This window comes from Humulus lupulus, chromosome X, assembly GCF_963169125.1.
Source record: "Humulus lupulus chromosome X, drHumLupu1.1, whole genome shotgun sequence".
In the NCBI taxonomy this organism is placed as follows: domain Eukaryota; kingdom Viridiplantae; phylum Streptophyta; class Magnoliopsida; order Rosales; family Cannabaceae; genus Humulus; species Humulus lupulus.
Window position 1 is genome coordinate 85,480,069 of NC_084802.1, and position 21,898 is coordinate 85,501,966.

A 21,898-nucleotide genomic window follows, 5' to 3' on the forward strand; every position below is an offset into this window, starting at 1 on the left:
ATTTTTTTAGCAAATATATTGTAAATTAGAATCAAATTATATTCTACTATATGATTTTATAATTAATTATTTTACTAAATTTATATAGATAAAAATTTTAAAAAGTAGATTGACTTGTAAAACGGACAAAAGAAAAAAAATCAAGGCTGTAAGAAAAATAAAAGAAAATTAGCAAGAATTTTTTTTTTTTTTTTTTAAAAAAGGTAAGATTACACTGAAAATATGAAATTTTCGTTTTCAAAATCCTTCATCAGAATTGAAGTTATTTTTTGAATTAGTTTCTAAAAATATTTAACCAATCAAGTTTTATTTGTAAGTCCCACAATTTTTAATTTTTGAAAACATAAAATCATATTTGAATCTTATACCAATCATGTCCTGAGAGACACATTAAAACTTTAATTATTGGATTTGAGGAGTAAATTTTACTTTTATTTCTTTCTGTCGTACTAATAAATAAAGACTTTCTAACTACAAAAAGCACCTCATCACTCTTTTGATATAAACAATTAATCTATCATATATTAATCCCCCCAATCCAATGGTGGAAAACTTGCTGTATAGCGATGTGTTTGAAGTGTTACGTCCAACCTTTGAATTTGTCTTTGGAATCTTGACAAGATTTTGAACAAATCAGAAGCAATTCTTCTTGGTTGGCAAGTCAATTTACCGTCCAATATTTTTTCTCTTTTTTAATTCTTACTTTATATATATATATATACATATACATATAACACAAAGTAATAATCAGCTTTTTGGCCAATTATTAATACCTGCTTAAGCTTAGTGTAACCCAACAAATATAGTAGTGTTCTCATTAGACCAAGATGACAACCCACATGATTGGAGAAAACAAAGCTCCCATATTTCTCTTTTTTAACTGCAGAGAGAGAAGTAGCTTTTGATTTTTAATTGTCTAATAAGTTTCATATACATGAGAGATCTCTATTTGGTTTTGATGCCTCCTTTAAGTTATTCTCACCACACTATTTATTACCTTTTCTTTTTCAACCCATGTGGAGCTTGAGCTTGTGTAACTTGTTCTAGCTTCCTTTTTATTCCCCATCACAACATTATATTCCCCATCAGTCTCCTTTTTATTCAATATATCCCCTAAATAATCTTTCTGTTCCCTTTTGTTGGGTCAATCTCACAAATAATTCACCCTCATTTATTAACACCATAATTAAGCCTAATCTGGACTCTCTTAGTGCCCAATCGCCAAGTTTTTATAGTCAGTGTACTCGTTTAACTTATTACCTTTTTAAAATATACAAATTATGGTTTCATAGAGAAAAGTTGATCATTCAAATTGAATAATTATTACTTTGGACCTAGGTCGCTAGCTTAATCCAAAAATAATATATACATATACATATATATATTATATGTGTGTATTATATTTATTGGGAAAAAATCTAATTAATAATGAATTGAAAAGCTCTCTCCTTTTGTTTTGTGGCTCTAAGTAAAATATAAAAGCGTTGGAGATAGAGTGGAGACAGAACATGTGCAAACTCTGCAACTCTTCATCATGAGCGTGGATAAAAAAAAAGGGGTTTTAGTACTAGACCTTCATCTTTGGGTGGGTTTTGTGGATTATGACCCAAAGTGGGGTTGGTTCCTCTACAGTTTCCGTTATTAATACTTTCACTCTATTATTCTTAATGATTGGTCATGGTTTTCTCTTTTCTTCACTACTTTTTTTTTAAAAGAAAATTTATATATATATATATATTTATATAAATATTTTTTAGTCGTCAACAAGTGTGTAGAGAGAGATCTGTAAATGTGTTCTTATCCTACATATGAGATTATGACCCAAGAGGGACTCCTTATCATTATTTTTTTCTTTCTGACATAATTCTCAGTAATTCTCAGTATCCATCACTATTGATTCTCTATAATAATGCATATACATAAATATTAAATTCACTAACAAGTAGTTTGAAGACTCTGAATTGGATAAGTGGACACTTGTAAATATATAAAATAAAAAAGAAAATTGGAGAGAGAGATTGTTAATTGACAAATGAATTGATACAACGATGTTGGAACCATGTCAGAATTATTTCTCAACCATGTTCGAACGATGTCTGAACCATGTGCGAATCATGTCCGAACATAAAAATTCCAGTTTGCAGAAAACACTTAAAAATTTATCATATTAACATAAATTTCATTTTTTGACAAATTTTTAAGCCCAGAATAGTTCAAAAAACAACTATAAAATATTATATAACATACGCATAACCTATACCTAACAATAACACTTACCCATTATTAAAAACTATTTTTTCCTTCAACTTTTGATAACTTTTGAAGAGATATATCCAAAATTTGAAATAGATAAAGATGTTAGTTGTAATTTGTGGGTGAAAAGAACTAAAGAATATGAAAATTGATGGTGGGTGTTGGTGCAAAATCGTGAGAGAGGAGAAGAGAAAGATTGGGGAGAGGAGAAGAGAGAAGAGAAAGAGAGATTATTTCTCCTATGGGCATTGAGGACTTTTCACTAGGGGTATAAGGTTAGTTTTGTGAAAAACTTTTAAGAGAATATATGAATATATTATAAGGTTAAAGGAAGATTATTTGGTGGAGTTTCACGAGTTCAATCAAGCGAGGAGAGCAAGGGTAGCCATCAACACAAAATAGATACTAATTCATTCTCCATGTTTCTTCTTTTTTGTTGGAAATTTACATAAATACCTTAAAAATGTAAATGTATTCCAAAAATACCATAAAGCAACTTATTTACACATATACTGTGGCATGTTAGCATAGTATACCAGATTTTGAAAAAAATTGGGAAATCCAGCATCTTGAAAGTTTTTGTTTTTTCTTGGTTGTAAAAAGTTACCTTTTGGTTATTTACTATATCGATAAGATACTAATTAGTCGGTTCTTTTTTTAATAAAAAACTTTATTTATGGATAATATTATTTCAAATACCTTTTGGTTATCTCCAAAACTCATTTGTAGACATCTTAATATATCAATTAGTTATTTTTAAGTTATATTATGGTATCTAATTATTTGAGATATATTTTGGTAACCTTCAAGTTTATTTCAGAAACTAATGAGTTTCCATATAATATAACAAGCTACCATATAACTTATTAATAAAAATTAATTTAATCTAGTACACATTAACTTTTAATATATTTTTTTGTCACTCATGTAATTTACATGTCTTATTATTTAAGATAATTTTACGTTACCTTCAAGTCTATTCTAGTACTAATTAGTTATCATATAGTATAAAAAGTTACTCCTATAATTCCATGTTACCATAAATAACTTATTAGAAAACGATATTATTTAATAACGATACTATTTAATATACTGCATAGTTATTTTTAAAAGCTACATTTTCGTTACTTTTAAAATCATTTAAGAAATTAATTGATTACCTTTTGATATATGACTAAATTTTTGGGTATGACACAAATTTAAAGCAACAAACGAACACTACTACAAAGCTGTACTTAAATGACACACACCAGACAACAATTTTCGTAGAACTTTTGTCTCGTGTCAAAAATAGACATGGTATGATAGTAGCTCTTGAACTGTTGTGCCATGCAAATTAAAATGTACATGAGACGATAATTCTAATAAGACAATCGTAACATGTCTATTTTAACACGAGATGACATTTCTACGAAAACTGTCGTCTCCTCTAATAATTTTTTTAATCAAGTACTAATTAAATTTGTATAAAAAAGTATTAATTAATAATCTATTTAAATATTTTTCTTAATCAAGTATTGTTGACACCGTTGTTCGTCAACTTAAGAATATAAGAGCATGGATTCAAGAATAGAGATATAATTAAATAAATAACACCAAATTTTATAGTAGTTCGACATCAAAATTATGACCTACGTCCACTTAGTTACTTTTATTAATATTTAATCTTGAAGAACCAAGTTTCCAATGAACCTGCGTCGCTGGTTGTTCTACAGTCCTCCTTCGCTTTACATTACATAAGGAATGTTTATACAAGAATGGTCATTTGACATTCTGAATGGCCTCGCCGTTTCTATCCCATCTCATCTTATTTATAGTGAGAAGTTTAGGATTACAATTAGTTCATGGGCCTAAGTTATTGAGCTTGGTCCGCAAATAATACATTCCAACAGAAATAAATTTATATTTTGATAAATGAAAACTCTATACTCCTTTGCCAACTCTGTTTGCGTGGGTGTTGTGTGTCACAACAGAATCCTCCTATTAGCGTGTAACAGTTTGTCTTTGTACTTCGTGAGAACAGGAAGTACTTTGTACGCTGTGAGAATAGGAGCTACTTTGCACTCTGTGAGAACAGGAAGTACTTTGTGCTGTGTGAGAATAGGAACTACTTTGTACTTCGTGAGAACATGAAGGAAAAGTGTTCTATTCATCATTCCTTCATAATTGCTATTTTTTAAATGTCATAAATGCCCAAAAATGGGTATAACATTTTCTCTCCAAGTCATTTTTCGTGCTTTGCACAATTTTGACTTAGTTATGTGAACAATGTCCCCATTTTTTTTTGGTTATACAAGCATGTGACCTTTAAACAAAATAGCTTTATTAAAATGATCACTTCTCTAGTCGTTCCAAAGCCATTCTATTCTCCCTTCTTTTCATTGTTGTTGTCGACTCTGAAAGCAACATGTAGTATTCATGGGCGAACAACACTTTTTTCTTGTTATGTCCTTCTGTCCTGAACAATATATACACGAATAGAAACACGAAAAGCCTTCTAAAATATATATATGTTGTCTCTGCAATTGGCTTGTTATTACTGACTTCTGTTCACCCGAGTTATCTAAAGTGGCATGACTTTTTATTACCTTCAGCTTGCTTATTTTATGTATGTACAGGCGAGTAGACTAATCATTAACATGCCAAATTCTTCTCTGCTCCCTAGAGATAAAGTAGCTTGTACCATTTGCTCTTTTCGAACAGACTTGTACACAAGAAAACGAACAGTCTTTGTTCTTTGTATACAAATATGGTCAAAGTCCCTTAGACTAATAGGACCCTAGGCCCATTACTTTGAAAACCTAGCCCATCGCTTGGTTTCATTCATTTAGAAGCCTTTATGGTTGTGAGAGTAAGCTACCGCCACCCCTTTCTTTCTCTAAGAAGCTTGACGTTGTGAGAGGAGAAGAGCCGACCTGCTGCTCGTCCCCGAAGTTACCAAAGTAACATGGTTCTGCCAAGAAGCTTCGACCACTGTTGCTTCCTTCTTGCAACATTTATTGGGTAAGTATTTGAGCACATTTGTTGATGCTTAGCTTGAAGCTTCATACTTTTAGGGCCATAGGTTCAAGCTGCTCAAAGACTCCGTAACCCCGGGGTCACTTTACTGCTCCATTCTCGTTAGCAGTCAACATTCACCATGGGTAAGTGCCTGATTCCAATCATGCTATTACTTCCCTAAGTTTTTCCATGAGCGAACAAATATATGTACTTCCCTGAGTTTTTCCTCTTGGTCATTGTTTCAGTATATGTGAATAGACCTTTTTGATATTGGCTCCTAAACGAACAGTTACTCCTCTGCTCGTTTACATACTTATGAGCATAGTCTATTAATTTCTAATGTAAATGAACATACCTCTTACCTATATGCGAACAAATCCTTACTGACCTTTGTCATATTAGCCTTTATACGAACTGTTATCCCAAAAATCAGAAGTGAATGACATGGCAGGCATTGATTACACATGGCTGGCACCTGGCATAACCTGTGTTCGACTATCGACCAGGAAGATATTCGGTATCATGCGATCGGTCTCTTCACACGACCAGTCTGGTCGTGTGCACGTAATACGCGGAAGAAATCTTAGGCAGTTATGATGGAATCCAAAATTCTCTCCCATGATTTTGTGAGTATCCGATTATTTAGGAAATAATATCTGTAACAAATCAATGTAAATCTTCCCTGAGCTTATAAATAGAGAGGAGGGCTCAGGGAAGCAGGGGCTTTTTTTTCTTTTCTGACTTCTAAATCATTTGAGATTAGAGTTATCATATCAATTACATTGTATTGTTCTTGAGAGGTTGGTGAAACTCATTGAACCCTAGTTCTTTGATCACTCCCTTTGATTTTATATCAATAACAATCTAAGTGGACGTAGGTTATTACCAGATCCTGGGGCCGAACCACTATAAAATATCGTGTTCTTATTACCTTTCGTCATCACGTTCTTTTCAACGCATTCATCCACGTCAAGCGTATTTTGACTCCGTGTCAGTTGCCCAAAATCAGGGTCAACATTCTGGTGCTTTCATTGAGAGCTTGGCATATCACCGTTGAGAAAACCAATGGCGAAAACTACAAGGAAAACTGGACAGGCGGCCGCCGCTGCACCATCAAACCCACCTTCACCTCCTCCTGCAAGCGTGGTTGAGGATGAGCCACATTTGGACTTTGAGGAGGAAGAAATGGATGACGCGACGCTGAAGAGTACTCTGGGGGCGTTGCATGAAGAGCTAGCCAATCTGAGGGCCAATCAGGAAAGTGCTGTCGAAATCATGGCGTGGCAATAGCAAGAGATTGAACGACAGTGCGCGAAGTTGAGCGAGAGGCAGGTGGAGATGGACCGTCGCTAGAGCGAAGCCATGGAAGCCCTCGAGGCAGCCCTGCAATTGGCTAGGAATCAGTGCACCTGCCTCGCAGCCTGATCAGCCTACGAACGAGCCACCCCACAGGGGTCCCAATCCTAGACCGCCTATCCAACCCTCGAGCCCGCAAAGGCCCGAGCAGCCACTAGCGCCTTAGGACGATGTCCCTCTAGGAGACCTTGGGGCACAACCTCCTTCCCAAGCTGGTCGTGGCAATCCCCCGCAGCAGAGGCAGAATAGGACCGGGCAGCAGCCTCGCAGTCCTAGACGCCATAGGGGCGACGAGCCGAACCTTCCGAACAGAGGACAGCATCCTCCTGGTAACAGGAGGAACTCAGAGTTAGGCTCTGCGGTCCAAGGTCCCCCATGGCATGATAATGCACGGGGACCTAACGACCAACACAGGCCACCCTCTAACGCTCGGGACGTTTCAGCCCGGGAGGGAAATCGAGGGAACAGTCGATCCCGTCATAGCTAATCACGATTCAGAGATGGCAATGGTTATGATGAGGCCGATTCTGGTAGGGGAAATGCCGATCGGAGGAATGACGAAAGAGGTGGAAACAGGAATCAACCACCTTAAGATGACCAACCCGGCAGACGGGACGCGGGGGGGCACTCCAGGAAAAATAACGTCTTCAACTGGCTCGGAGGTAGCGAGCAGCGGAGAAGAGACGAGGACTTGAGAGATGTACTCAAAGATCGCCGTGAGCGACATGGCGAGAACATCCCCCCAGCAACAGAGGCCACAACAATTCCTGTCGCTGTGCAAGCCCAGATAGATGCCCTCAACCAGGCGGTGCAACAGCTGGTCGGGGGAAGAACATCTTACATCGACCACGACAGGAGAAAAGGCACTCCTTTCGTCCAGAGGATAGCTATGGCAGAGACTCCTAGCAAGTTTAAAATGCCTACGCTTCCGAACTTTGATGGGTACGGTGACCTGGTATCTCACGACAATAAGTTTGAGATACAAATGGACATTCAGAAAGTGTCCGAAGATGCTCGGTGCAGGATCTTCCCTGCAACACTTTCTGATGCCGCACAGGAGTGGTTCTTTAAGTTCCCTCCTGCAAGCATAGTTTCCTGGGAGATGTTCGTAAGGGAGTTTTACGGACAGTTCTACGCAGGTCGTGTGCATCCGACAGAGGCAAATCAGCTGGTTGAAATTCGCCAGCAGGATGGAGAATCGCTGAAGGACTACATCCAGCGCTTTATGCGAGCAGCAGCTGGAGCAAAAATAGTGGGGGACGAAGGCAAAATGATGGCCATAACCGCAGGGGTTAAGCGCCGCACCCCCCTCTGGAAAAGCCTCCGAAAGGATGGGGTTAGAACTACCCAGGAATTCTTGGATCGGGCTGATCGTTACATCAAGCTCGAAGATGCCATTGCCGATGATGGAAAGCCTCCAGGCAAGGATAAGAAGGCTGCCGAGCCTGCCAAAGCCGCCAATGGGTCTAAACCTAATGGCAACGGCAAAGGAAACATGAACGGTAACGGCAATGACAAGAATGGTGGAAAATGGCCACATAATGAGCCTTCCACCTCCGACAATAAACGAGCCAAGGGTAACCGTTATGAACCTCGGTTCACTAACTATACTGCCCTAGTTGAGTCTCGGGGAGAGGTTTATCAGGCCATGAACTCCAGTGTGCCTTATAAGAAGCCTGCCCCCATTCGAAAGGATATTTCGAAAAGAGACATTACCAAGTTCTGTCGTTATCATAACGACTACGGACATGACACCAACGAATGCAACCAGCTGAAGGATGAAATCGAGTTCCTTATTAGACAAGGACACTTGAGAAGGTACGTACGGGCCTCGGGAAATTCCCAACGAGAAGCTCCAGGTGGCAACGAGCAAGCGCCCACACGCCAACGCTCGCCACCTTTGCAGCCTGCCCCCGTGACAGGCACATTGTTAACCATTTGTGGAGGCCCGCACCTCGCGGGAAATAGTGGAAAGGCCAGGGAACGATATGCTCGGACTCTGCGCCACGACCAGGACATCGAGATGATGACTGTGGAGGACCGCGCACCAAAAAAGGCTCGATCAGAAGAAGGTGGGATAACCTTCTCTGATAGTGATGCCCAACATGTCCGATCGGCTGGTCGTGGATATCCAAATGGCCAACATGATGGTGAAGAGAGTGCTGGTCGACACAGGAAGTTCGGTGAATATCCTGTATAAGTCTTCACTGGAATGCATGAAGTTGCCCGTTAAGGACCTGGAGCCTTGCAACCAGACAATATACGGCTTCTCTGGTGAGGGACTTGCCCCCGCAGGATCAATCAGACTACTAGTGATGACGGGTACATCGCCTGCTACCAGGACATTACTTGCTACTTTTATAGTAGTTGATTGTCCTTCGGCGTACAATGCCGTCATTGGGAGACCTATACTGGTTGATCTACGGGCCGTCACCTCTATGTGGCTCTTAGCCATGAAATTCCCAACAGACGCAGGGGTAGGACGCGTATTGGGAAACCAGAGGGAGGCCAGAGAATGCTATAACGCCTCAGTCACGAAGGCGAAAAGGGGAACATCAAAAAGCACTACCTCAGATAGGTTGCAGATAGCAATTGATACACAAGCCCAATTCGGTGATGAAGTCACCAAATAGGGTGTTGCCCAAAGTGAGGATAGAGATCTAGATCCTCGCTTTGGGGATTTTGAAGAGAACGTTGGACCCGTCGAGGACCTGGAGGAGGTCCAACTCGACAAAAAAGACCCGACCATTGTCGTGAAGGTCGGGAAAAACCTAGAACCAACCACGAAGCATGCACTGGTGGAATTTTTGTGAAAGAACCAGGAGGTCTTCGCCTGGCCGCACAAAGACATGGCTGGAATAGATCCTGCAGTTATCAGCCATGTCCTGAACATAGATAAGACTTTTCCGCCCGTGCAACAAAAAAGAAGGCTGCTCGATAAAGATCGATCAAGAGCCTTAAAAGAAGAAGTTGAAAGGTTAAAGGAGAATGGGTTCATCAGGGTAGCGTTTTATCCATCGTGGGTCTCCAACCCAGTGCTGGTTCCCAAGCCTAACGGCAAATGGCGAACCTGCGTAGATTTTACAGACCTCAATAAAGCCTGCCCAAAGGATTGCTTCCCACTCCCAAGAATCGACCAGTTGGTCGATGCCACTGCAGGACACGAGATCCTTTCCTTCATGGATGCATATTCGGGCTACAATCAGATTAGCATGCATCCCCCTGACGAGGATCACACCAGCTTTCGAACCGATACGGGCTTATACTGCTATAAAGTAATGCCCTTCGGACTGAAAAACGCAGGTGCGACTTACCAACGGTTAGTTAACCACATGTTTAAAGAATTGATCGGGATAAACATGGAGGTGTACGTGGATGACATGCCGGTAAAGTCTAAGAAGGCAGAGGGACATGTGAAGGATTTACAAGAATGTTTTGATGTATTGAACAAGTACCAGATGAAACTAAATCCTCTCAAATGTTCCTTCGGAGTTGGATCAGGGAAGTTTTTGGGGTTCATTGTAAATTCACGAGGAATCGAGGCCAACCCCGACAAGATAAAAGCCCTGATCAACATGAAATCGCTAGAAAAGATCAAAGATGTACAAAGTTTAACCGGAAGGATCGCAGCCCTAAGTAGATTTATTTCAAAATCAACAGACAAATGCGTCCCTTTTTTCAATCTACTTAGGGGCAATAAGAAGTTTGAATGGACAGGGGACTGTGAGCAAGCATTTCAGGCCTTAAAAGCTCATATGGCACAACCTCCCATTTTATCAAAGCCAATCGAAGGAGAAACTTTGTTCATTTACCTGGCGATCACTCAAGTTGCTGCTAGTGCGGTATTAGTACGAGAAGAAGAGGGCGTACAGAAAGCAGTGTACTACGTAAGCAAGAGGCTGATCGGAGCAGAATTAAGGTATCCTCCCATCGAAAGGTTAGCATACTGTTTAATCCTGGCCTCAAGGAAGCTACGTCCTTACTTTCAAGCCCATCCTATCACAGTATTAACCGACCAGCCCCTTCAGCAAGTCCTCCCAAAACCAGAGGCGGCTGGGCGCTTATTAAGATGGGCAGTCGAACTAGGGCAGTTCGATATCACATATTCACCACGAGTAGCAGTAAAAGGACAAATCTTGGCTGATCTTATTGCAGAGTTCACCGAACTCCCAGACAGCGAGCCGTGCGAACAACCTAGTGAGCCTGAGCCTCAAGATGAAGCTCCTTCATGGAAGTTATTCACAGATGGATTGTCTAATGAATCTCATGCAGGAGTGGGTGTGATATTGATAACGCCAGAAGGGTATCGATTTCACTGCGCCATTAGGTTCGACTTCACCGCATCAAATAATGAAGCCGAATACGAAGCACTCCTCGCTGGATTGAGAATGGCAAAAGACATGAGCATAAAGACGCTTGATATTTATAGTGATTCACAGCTGGTAGTGAATCAAGTTCTAGGGGAATATCAAGCACGAGGCCTAAAAATGGTGGCCTACTTGAATAAAACTAAAGACCTGCTAGCCCAGTTCACGAAGTATACCCTCCAACAAATACCGCGGGATCAGAATTCGAATGCAGATGCCTTAGCCAAACTCGCGAGCGCGAAAGATGCTGACACTTTGAACATTGTGCCTATAGAAAGATTGAGTGAGCCAATCATACAAGCAATTGAAGCCAGTATGGAAATCCGAATGGAGGATACATGGATGGCGCCTTACTTGGAGTATCTGACAAATGGTGTGCTACCAACAGATAGAAACAAAGCCAGAACTCTACAAAGGCAAGCTGCTAGGTACATACTGGTCGATGGTGTTATTTACAGAAGAGGATATTCAATGCCACTACTCAGATGCGTTACACCAGAAAAGGCTAAGGAACTAATGAAAGAGGTGCATGAAGGCTTCTGCGGAGATCATGCTGGGGGGCAGAGTTTGGCAAAAAAGATTCTAAGGCAAGGCTACTTCTGGCCGACTATGAACGAAGATTCAATGGAGTTTGTACGAAAATGTGATAAATGTCAAAGGTTCTCCAAAATTCCACGAGTAGATCCAAACGAGTTGAAACAGATGCAGAGCCCGTGGCCTTTTGCAGTATGGGGGATAGATTTGATTGGATCCCTGCCCACGGGAAAAGGCGGAGTGAAGTACGTAGTTGTGGCAGTCAACTACTTCACCATATGGGCCGAAACTGAACCACTCGCTACCATAACGACCAAGAAAGTTCTTCACTTTGTCATCAAGAACATTATTTGCCGGTACGGTTTTCCTCGAAAGATCATTTTAGACAACGGAACCTAATTTGACAGCGACTTATTCACCGACTTCTGCGAAAGGCACGGGATTATCAAAAGCTTTTCTTCAGTTGCGCATCCACAAGCAAACGGGCAAGTAGAGGCCGTGAATAAAACTCTTAAGGACACCCTGAATAAGAGGCTTGAAGATGCTAAAGAAGCATGGACAGAGCAGCTGCCTGAAGTCCTCTGGTCATATAGAACGTCTCACCGAACAGCGACAGGTCATACCCCATTTTCCTTAGCCTACGGATCGACGCATAACATATGACCAGGACCAGAACGACCACCTGATGATGGAGCCCCTAGACTCAATTGATGGAATAAGGGAGAGAGCCCAACTTCAAGTTGCTGCGTACCAGCAAAAAGTCGCCTGGTACTTTAACTCAAAAGTAAAAGAAAGAAAATTCAACGTCGGTGACTTGGTGCTACGATGAGTTTTCTTGAATACCCGCGACCCCACTGCTGGAGTACTCGGACCTAATTGGGAAGGACCTTACCAGAATGAAGAAGTCCTTCACCCGGGCACCTACAAACTTGCACACCTAAACGAAGATCTCGTTCCACGTTATTGGAATGGAGAACACCTGCACAAGTATTATCAGTGAATAGTCCTTTTTAAAGAACTGGCTTGTATTAAATTTTACTTTTTACAAGTTTTGCAAAAAGGGTTAGCCACGTTGTATGGCTAATCGCTTATATATGTAAGATCCTTTTTTAAGGATCACTCGTAAAGACACGTTTAGTCCATTTTTAATACAAGATTATAAGGGAGTGTGCGCAGCCAGTCATTCTTGCCAACCTTTGTAAATTTATGTTTACAAGTAGTTGTTCATTACGTGTGTTGTTTTGCTGTATTACTAGTGTTAAATATTGCAACGAGCAGTAATGTATTCACAGGTCGTGGTCAAGGCAAGTGACCAAGGACCTAAAGCTCCTCGATCACTTGGGGGGCATATAAGGTACATCGATAGCAAAGCGTACCAAGAGGTACGTAAACACATGAAAAAAATAAGTGAAAGCATGCTACGGTACTTAGAACATTTTTCGAAAATTTATGTTTCAAAAAATCAAACCAAAGTACTATGCTGAGTTCGGTCATGCGAACATGTATTATAATAAAAGAAACATTATAATATCAAAAAAGGCAAACATTTACACCGCGAGCATTAATGCTCGGATGTAAATATGAAATTAAAAGAAAAGACCCGTGGGCCAAAAAATGATAAAAAATATTAATTTTGCTGGGGAGCAGGAGGGTCCTCTGGGTTAGGAGCATTCTGATCAGCCAGAGGTCCAGCCGCGGTGTCAGCAGTAGGGGTTTTGGCCTTAGCTTTCTCTTCCGCCTCCAACCGAGCAGCGCACTGAGCCATCAGCGTCCTTTGCAGCCGCTCAGAGAGATAGCTAATGTCGACCTCCCGATTGTGCTTCCAGAAGTCGTAGAAGCAAAGGAAGGTGGCTTCCTTGTACTTCTTCAAAGTTTTAACTCTATCCTCCTCGAGCTCGCGCACCAGCTCCTCAAGCTTCTTTGCCTCATCCCTGCTAGCAGTCAGGTCGAGTGTGAGCTGCTTACACTCTTGGGTGTTGAGTACGGAGTGCTCCTTCCATTTGTGCCGCTCATCGATATCTTTCTTCAGGGCCCCTTGACTTTCCTGAAGCTCCTGAGTGAGGTTGGCTTGGTCCTCACATAACTGCTCGTTCAGCTTGCACAGCTCCTTGTTCTCTTCGAGCAGCTTTTTCTTCTCATCCTCAAGTGCTTGCTTGGACTGGGCAAGCCTGGAGTCAAAGTTCTGCTCGCGAGAAACCAGCGCCCCAGTACGGTGCCAGCCAGCAGTTAGAGACAGCAGTCTCTGAAAACAAAAAATGAAAAAGTAAGGAATAGAAGTCAGAATAAATGATGAAACAACAGAAATTGACTTACGCTAGCTATTTCGTTCAACCCTCGGTTGATGATTTGGTCGGCCTCCATCGAGGCAGTTTCATTGATGGCGGCCTGGCTGCGTCTGTGCTTCGAGAGCTTGTAAATTCTCTCCCTGGCCGACCCAACCACGAGGCTGGACAGGGAGCCTTCGGACAAGTTGTCCAGAGTCTCTCTACCAACGGCCCTAGAAGAGGGCTGTGGATTCGCAGACGCAGGCGACGACTGTTCGGTGGGAGGCGGAGGTGTCGTGTTCTCCTTAGAAGGGCCAGCGCCGGGAGTGTCCTCTGTTCGAGCCTTCTTTGAGGGGGTCTTACTGCTTTCCCCTCGAGCCCTTTTGTTGTCCTTCTGGACAGAAGCAGCAGTGGCGGTTTGGTAATGCTCGAAGAAGTCATCAGAGTCCATACCTGCGTAAAGAAAAACAATTCGAACAGTTAAATTAAAGGATCACGAGGAGCATAAATCAAAGTGAAAGGATTACAAGTAAAATACCCGAGCTACACCTACTGGTCGTAACATTATCTACTGAACTACCTAGTCCCTGGAAGAAATCTGAGTTTAAAGAAGGGGCGATCCTAAAGTTCCCATCCCCATAAAAAAGATGGGAAGGAATTGGGAGATTATTCAAAAACGAGAATGATATACCGTTTACTTCCGTCGAGTTGTCAGACTGGTCGGTAGGTTCAACAGCCTTTTGTTTCCCCTTGCCCTTGGGGACCGATGGTTCTGCTTCTTGGTGGGGAACAGCAGGTTCCCTGATTGTAACCCCAGTCGGCCTCCTCCTAGGAGTAGGCGCCTGTGGTTGCTGCTCGAGTCCCTGCTCATGTCCCACGCCAGCATGGACACCACCCGCCGCGGGTTCGCTGGTCGCAGGTGGGGAGCCCTTAAGGCCAGCCAACCTAAGGTTAGCCTCATTGATCAAGTTCTTCACACTCTTAGCAGCATTGGACATACTGGCTAAGAGTGCTGCCCTCGACTCCATTCCTAGAGTGGGGGTCGGGCGCAACCATGTACCTGGAACACAGTGTAACAGTGAAGTATTATTACAAGAAAGATTTAAAGGGCAAGAACTACTAGTTTAAAGCTCGTTATTTTCCTTACCTCCTCGGGTGAAGGCCAGGTTGTCCGCGGCAATGTCAGGCGTAAGGAAGTACTCCATATGATACTTCCCCACGTTGGAGATGTGGGTGGTCTCGGACAGGAAGGTGCGTCCGGTCTCTTGGTGGCAAAAGTGAAAAAACCCCGTACCATCTTGGTTGGGGTTGGACTTGAGATCAAACAGATAATTGACCTCATGAGGAGAAGGAGCTGGCCATTTCTTGAGTTTATAAAGGATATAGAGCGTGGCCATCATCCTATACCTGTTCGGAGTAATTTGGAAAGGGGCTACCCCAAAGTAGTTTACCACCCTTTCGAAAAATGTATGAAGAGGCGGGGTAGCACCCACCTCGATATGGTATCTCGACCAGGCACTATAAGCCCCCCCTGGCACGTTGGCTCGCTGGTCGATGGAAGGTCTGACTAAGATTATCCCCGTTAGGTTATACTTATTTAAATAGTTGCTGATCATGCAAATTGTCACCGTACTTGGGGGTACCACATGCCACTCGACAGCCGGCTGGTCGGTATGACGAGGACGGGCACGCCTCTGGACTTCGGTTTCAGGAGGGAATTCACCTCGACCACTGGTCGAGGGAGCGTCAGCAGGAGGCTGACTTGGAGAGTAAGGGTTGCGTCTTTTTCTGGCCTTGGTTTTTGTTCTGGCCATTTTCTGAGTAGGAGCCGGTGGAGGATTTGGGTTAGAACGTGAGAATTGAATTTCTGGAATCAACGTGGATGGATTCTCTTCGCCCTCGAGTAGTTGGGCCAAGAGTTTGTCTTCGATAGGTCTTTCTCCCCCCCAAGGGTCTTGCATATGAACTGCAAACAGACAATGGAGGAGATAAGACACAATCCGCGAAGTGGTGGGAAAAGATGGGATAACGTTGCTCGTGCCTAAATAACCAGCAGCATCCTAGTCCTACACTAACTTCAACGTGGGTAGTTTAAAAGATGGATGAAAACAAAAGGGAAAGTAAACCGTTTTCTGAAAAGAGAACTTTTTCGATTCCTGAAGGGCGGGAAAAAATTTCAGTTTTTTCACCTGGCTTAAAGGTTGAATCTTTCATCAACCTAACGCCCTAAATCAAAGATTCTATATATCAAGGTGTCGACCTAACCTATACAAGGCATAAAAACGCACTTCTCCCTAGCAATGGATGGCTTATATCTAGAAATTTTTAAAATCCTATTCAAGAACGCATATCACAGAGTACAAAAATGGCATGCATGGCGTAATAAAAAGCTTAAAGGACAAAGTTCTTACCTGAGCGAAAATGGAGATTCGGAGAAAGACAGACACCTGAATCGGAAGACCTGCGGCAAGACGTCAGACGTTTTCGAAGCTCTGAACACTGGTGCAAGTTCTTGAAGATCTTGACAAAGGTGATGGGTAAAAATTTCTTGAAGGAGAAGAAAGACCTACTTATAGGGAGCGAAGGGATAGCCAAAAGGCGGTAATCATCACTTCCCACTTTCGAAACATGGGGAAGTGGACAAGCCGTCAGATTGTCTTTTTGGAAACGGAAAAGGCTTGATTAGACATAATTATGTCACGGCTTTCAAAAATGCACGGGGACTCAGACTGACGTGAGAAGGTGAACGGTTGTTCCCTTAAGTTTCTTTATTACTGGTCGCACTAAACAAACTTGGGGGGCAAATGTTATCCCAAAAATCAGAAGTGAATGACATGGCGGGCATTGATTACACATGGCCGGCACCTGGCATAACCTGTGTTCGACTATCGACCAGGAAGATATTCGGTATCATGCGATCGGTCTCTTCACACGACCAGTCTGGTCGTGTGCACGTAATACGCGGAAGAAATCTTAGGAAGTTATGATGGAATCCAAAATTCTCTCCCATGATTTTGTGAGTATCCGATTATTTAGGAAATAATATCTGTAACAAATCAATGTAAATCTTCCCTGAGCTTATAAATAGAGAGGAGGGCTCAGGGAAGCAGGGGCTTTTTTTTCTTTTCTGACTTCTAAATCGTTTGAGATTAGAGTTATCATATCAATTACATTGTATTGTTCTTGAGAGGTTGGTGAAACTCATTGAACCCTAGTTCTTTGATCACTCCCTTTGATTTTATATCAATAACAATCTAAGTGGACGTAGGTTATTACTAGATCCTAGGGCCGAACCACTATAAAATATAGTGTTCTTATTACCTTTCGTCATCACGTTCTTTTCAACACTTTCATCCACGTCAAGCATATTTTGACTCCGTGTCAGTTGCCCAAAATCAAGGTCAACACGAACAGGGGAAAAAAAACATCTGAATCGTCAAGAGAAGGCCCAATATTTCTATTGTATGCATAGGTAGGCAATATGATTTCTTGAATATGCACTCTATATACCTTTTCTCAAAGCCCCAAATGGTAGACACAGGTGAACATAAATGCATATAAGCGAACAAAGCCATTTTATCTTGAATTTGTAATTCCTATTAGCACTGCTTGAGAGCCTTTGGAACACCATCCTTCCTTTGTCATTCTTTGAATGTTGATAGATGAACAAACAAATTTCTGTAAAGACTAGAAGCTTTATGTGGACATGATATGAGTTTTTCCTCCATGCTGTTCGCTTATGTAGCTTCTTCTATGTTCGCCACTTGTATATTCACGTGTGAACAAAACTTATTGATTTTTAATACTTATATGGCTTTGTTTAACTCTAGCGAATAGACCATCTGTGAACCCACACAAATAGTTGTATTTCGTTTGCTTCTTGCCTTGTTCATTTCCATGTGTAGGAATAAAGATGATTAACCATCACCCATTTATTCGAATGAGTTGATGCCATTAGAGTAGAGATTTCAAATTCTTACTCATTTCTAGGCACACAATTGAATAGTTAGTCTTTGTTCGTTCCCCTCATTAAAATAAGCAAGCCCCTTTTTTTTGATTCTGTTCTCAACTGGTATGCGTATGTAGGCCTTGCGCAAACAGGTTCCTAAGTAACTCCACATTTCCTTATGCAAATAGGTCTTCATAACCCATATGATTCGTTGTTTGTTCGCCCAATCATTGAACGATTCGAATAGAGTAATGCAAAGGAACAGGACCCTATGATTCACAGCCTTTACCTTTAATTCGAACCATTTATAGTATAGGCGGACGAATAAGCTTTTCCTCCAAAGTTATAGGTGAATAGGTTGCATCTTTGAATATGCTAACAACCCTACCTAAGTCGTCTCGGTACAATCCACCTTTTATGAATAAAAATGAGCAGGTACTCCTCTTGCCAATGAGTGCATGCACACACTTAGCAATTACTACTCTACTACTTGAACAGACATCACACGTCTTTTCCTTAAGTTGAATTTGTTAGTGTCTTGTAAACAGAATGTTTGAATCAACCCATAAATGAACAGGTTGCTTGAACTAACCCATTAAACGAACAAGAAGCTTGAACTAATCCCTAAACAAACAGGTTGCTTGAACTCCTTTTATGAGGAAGTTCCCTTATTCTTCCCAAGTATAGATCCTTTTTTAAGCAATCTCATTTCTATGTTCTAATATTTTTTTTCGGTTTTGTTCGCCCTAGTTGTACACTTTAGGCGAACAAGCCTCATATTGTGTATATGCGAACAAAATATTACTCTTTCCTTTTCAGGTACTTGGGTTTGCTTAGTCCTCGAGGAGTCTGGTTTTTTTTACAATCCGGTTAGGCCTCGTTCTTTGAAGTGTATAGGGATCTATTCATGCCTCCCAAGAAATCAAGAGCATTAAGGAAGAGGAAAAAGATCGACTATTTCAAAAATATTTCAAGAGCATTTAGCTCGAATGGTTTTGTAACACCGAGATCCATCTATTCTACAAGTGACTTGTCCCATTTAATAGATAGGTATGGACTTATTGGAGAACTCGGGCTTAGAGTCCCTATTAATGATGAGCAAGCAGGCTCCCCACCAGATGGGTATACTGCTTGGAGTCCCATGCATTGCCAAGCAAGGGCCTTCCTTCCACTTCATTCGTACTTTGTGGAAATATGTGACTATTTTGGAATAGCCCCATTCCAACTGACGCCGAACAATTATAGACTATTGGTACTGCTACGTATTCTGTATAGAGTGTTAGAATGACCTCCCCCTGATGCTTTGGAGGTTCACTACTTGTTCAATATCAAGTCTTATGAAGGATTATACCACTTCTGTAGTTATTCTGGTGGGGAAGTCCTTAGGAGTGGTGTTTCCAACCCTGGTTGCTACTTTAGTCAATAATTTTTTACCAATGCCCTCCAGTATGAGCATAAGTCAATCTGTGATATTGGTAAGTATCTAATCGTTTCCCTTTCAGTAATGGTCTGTTTGTTTCCTTCACTTTAAGCTTATTCTGCTCGCCTAACTTGTTGTTTTAGGTCGTTATAGGCGACCGACTCCAACCTCTGAGATGAGAGAGCATCTTTCTCAGTTACGTTGATTGGATGACAAGTATAGGAATGCGTCTTTCCTTATCAATGATGACAATTTACGATTGGTCGGTCTACTCGAACCACACTAGTCATTGGATCATCTATTGCTGCCTCTAGAGTTTGACTACGTTCCCTTTTTTGAAGTTTGAGAGTCTATACACGAGAGGCGATCATAAGAGGATTTTGTTGTTCGTGACGAGCCTGAGTCAGTTCACTTTGAGGTTTCATCTTCTTGTTCTTCCCCAAGCAGTCTTTGTTATAGGTTGCCCAACTGTGACTTATCGCAAGTGCCTCTCCCTTCTGAAACTTTTAGTGACGTGGGAGGTCTTGGTCTATACCTTAGAAATGAGGAACTATCCCTCCCTCATCAGTTGAATGAATACTTTCCAGAGGAATTTTTTACAGATAGTCCTTCTGGTATACTATTTTTTCTTAATCGCATTATGACTGATATATATTTTTTGCATCTTATCTGACCATTTTTCTTTTGGCAGGAGACAAGAATGCTCGAGCTTTGTTCGGTGACCCTAAGGTTGTAGGTGCAAGGGCTAACAAGAGGAGGAAACAATTAGCAAACAAGAATAAGGGGACCCTTTTAGAGTCTTCTTCTGTTCGTTCAGGCCAGAGTCGTCCTCTAGCTGGGGTTACACCGCCAGCCCCTGCAGCGACTGATAGTGTGGTTCCCACGACTCGATCCTTATCTCCTATATTATCTTCTCGTGTTCAAATGGTGGTACCTAGATTTGAAGAGGTCATCTAGAGTGACCAGATACATGCATAATGGTCTTTATCCGGAGTTTGCGTCCCTAGCGAGATCATTTGCCATTCTATTGCCAACACTTTTCAGGTATGGTTCTTCTCTTATTATTATACTTGATATCTTTCCGCTTGATTTTCCGTATTGAACTATTTCTATCATTTGCAGACAATGATCACCTTGACCAACCTATCTGAAGCAGTTGAAGAAGGATAATGAAGATACATGTCGTGCCCTCATATCTGAGATAGAAATTGTTCATGGTGAGTGGAATAATTGTAAGACTGTGCTCAAGCAACTCAAAAGTTCTTCTTGTACCAAGATCAATCAACTAAAGGATGAGATTGACCGTCTTCAGAAGTCTCATGCTGTTGAGGTTGAGCAACTTAAAGCTGATGCGGAAGCTGATCGCCTTCAAACCCTTGAAGAAGAAGGATATACCTTAAATAACATGTTTTTTTAGGTCTGGAAACACAACCACAGTATTGATTTAACATTTCTGAATGGCAGAGAGAAGTCCCTACTAGGGCTTCCGAATAGAGACTTGCTGATGAAGAAAACTCTTTTGTTCGTACCTCCTTAGCACAAGTGGGGAATGGTGATATTTTAAGGCCTGAAGATCTCGCTACCAGCACTTCTGCTGACCCTTTAGCTACCTTGGGAGACCAAATCCTTGAGCCAGAGTCCTGATAGCTTAGTCTCTAACGCGCCTTATGTTGGAGTATTTTTGTACTTGCATACTCTTGACTCTTTGTTTTCTTTTGTAGTCTGTTCTTGCATGCCAATGAACAAACCATTTTTCCTTTTGTTCTTAGTGTGAACATACTAGTTGCCTTTAGTGCATGATACGAACAGAATAGTTTGCCTTTTGTGAATGGTACAAACAACTTGTGTATTTTTATATCTGCTTTCTCTCTTTTCATGGCTTGTGTTTGTCTCACCTTTAGGCTCAGGCGAGTAGACACAATTTTGCCTTTGTAGGTAGAACGAACAAGACACGAGCATGCACATTTTTACCTTTTTGGGTAGAATGAACATAACACTTTTTTGGAAAATTTGCAAAAAGTTTCTTATCTTGTGTGTTCTTACACCCCATATGCCCCCAAGTGATTGAGGAGACTTGGTCCTTGATCACTTGATAGCAGAATTCATTTTTCGTTACCATTGGCTAACATAATTATTCTATTCGTTTCACATATATAAACATAGTCGAACAAACTATGCTAGGCGAATAGGTCACTAAAGGTTATTCCCCAAACTGGTAGGTGACTAGAATTAGAGGTTGTCCTTTAATATTGATCGATCGTGGTTTAAAAGTTGTCCTCTTTCCTAACAATGATTAGGTTATGAGGTTATCTTTCAAACTAGCAGAATTTGAAGTTATCCTTGATCAAAGTTCAAGGTTATCTTCTTTTATCAAAATGCTTCCAAGTTTGTGCATAACTCGATTTGAACTTGGTTTAGCCAGGTTTAAATATTTGCTCAATAGCTACCTGCTAGTATTCAGGCCTTATTCCTGGTTAGGACCAGGATTTTATAACTTTGATTTTTCATGTTAGTTTATTAAGTTATATTTCGAATCATCTTTGACAATCCGAGCTATTGTTCTAGCTAGGTTTTTATTTCCAAATTTCACTTTTATACTAACTTGAATTTTTCAAAGCTTGATTGCGTTATTTAATCTTTCAAGTACGTCTACTTGTTTCATTTATTGTCACAATCACTGTGCATACTTATTTAAACATATAAGTACAATGAGCTTATAACTACTCGAAACTCATACTCCTTTATTCATAGAAGC

At 41.1% G+C, this 21,898-nt stretch overlaps 1 long non-coding RNA gene across 2 annotated transcripts; it reads left to right on the forward strand.

Annotated features, from left to right (window-relative positions):
- Window positions 1–5,262: 5,262 nt before the first annotated feature.
- Window positions 5,263–21,000, forward strand: LOC133803812 (uncharacterized). 2 transcript variants are annotated; one of them, XR_009878162.1, is made up of 4 exons: window positions 5,263–5,669; window positions 17,189–19,198; window positions 19,843–20,187; window positions 20,266–21,000. It is a non-coding gene; the product is annotated as an uncharacterized LOC133803812 (long non-coding RNA). The 2 variants fall into 2 exon arrangements; XR_009878161.1 differs by lacking the exons at window positions 5,263–5,669; window positions 17,189–19,198 and having other exon boundaries at window positions 19,619–20,187.
- Window positions 21,001–21,898: the final 898 nt, after the last annotated feature.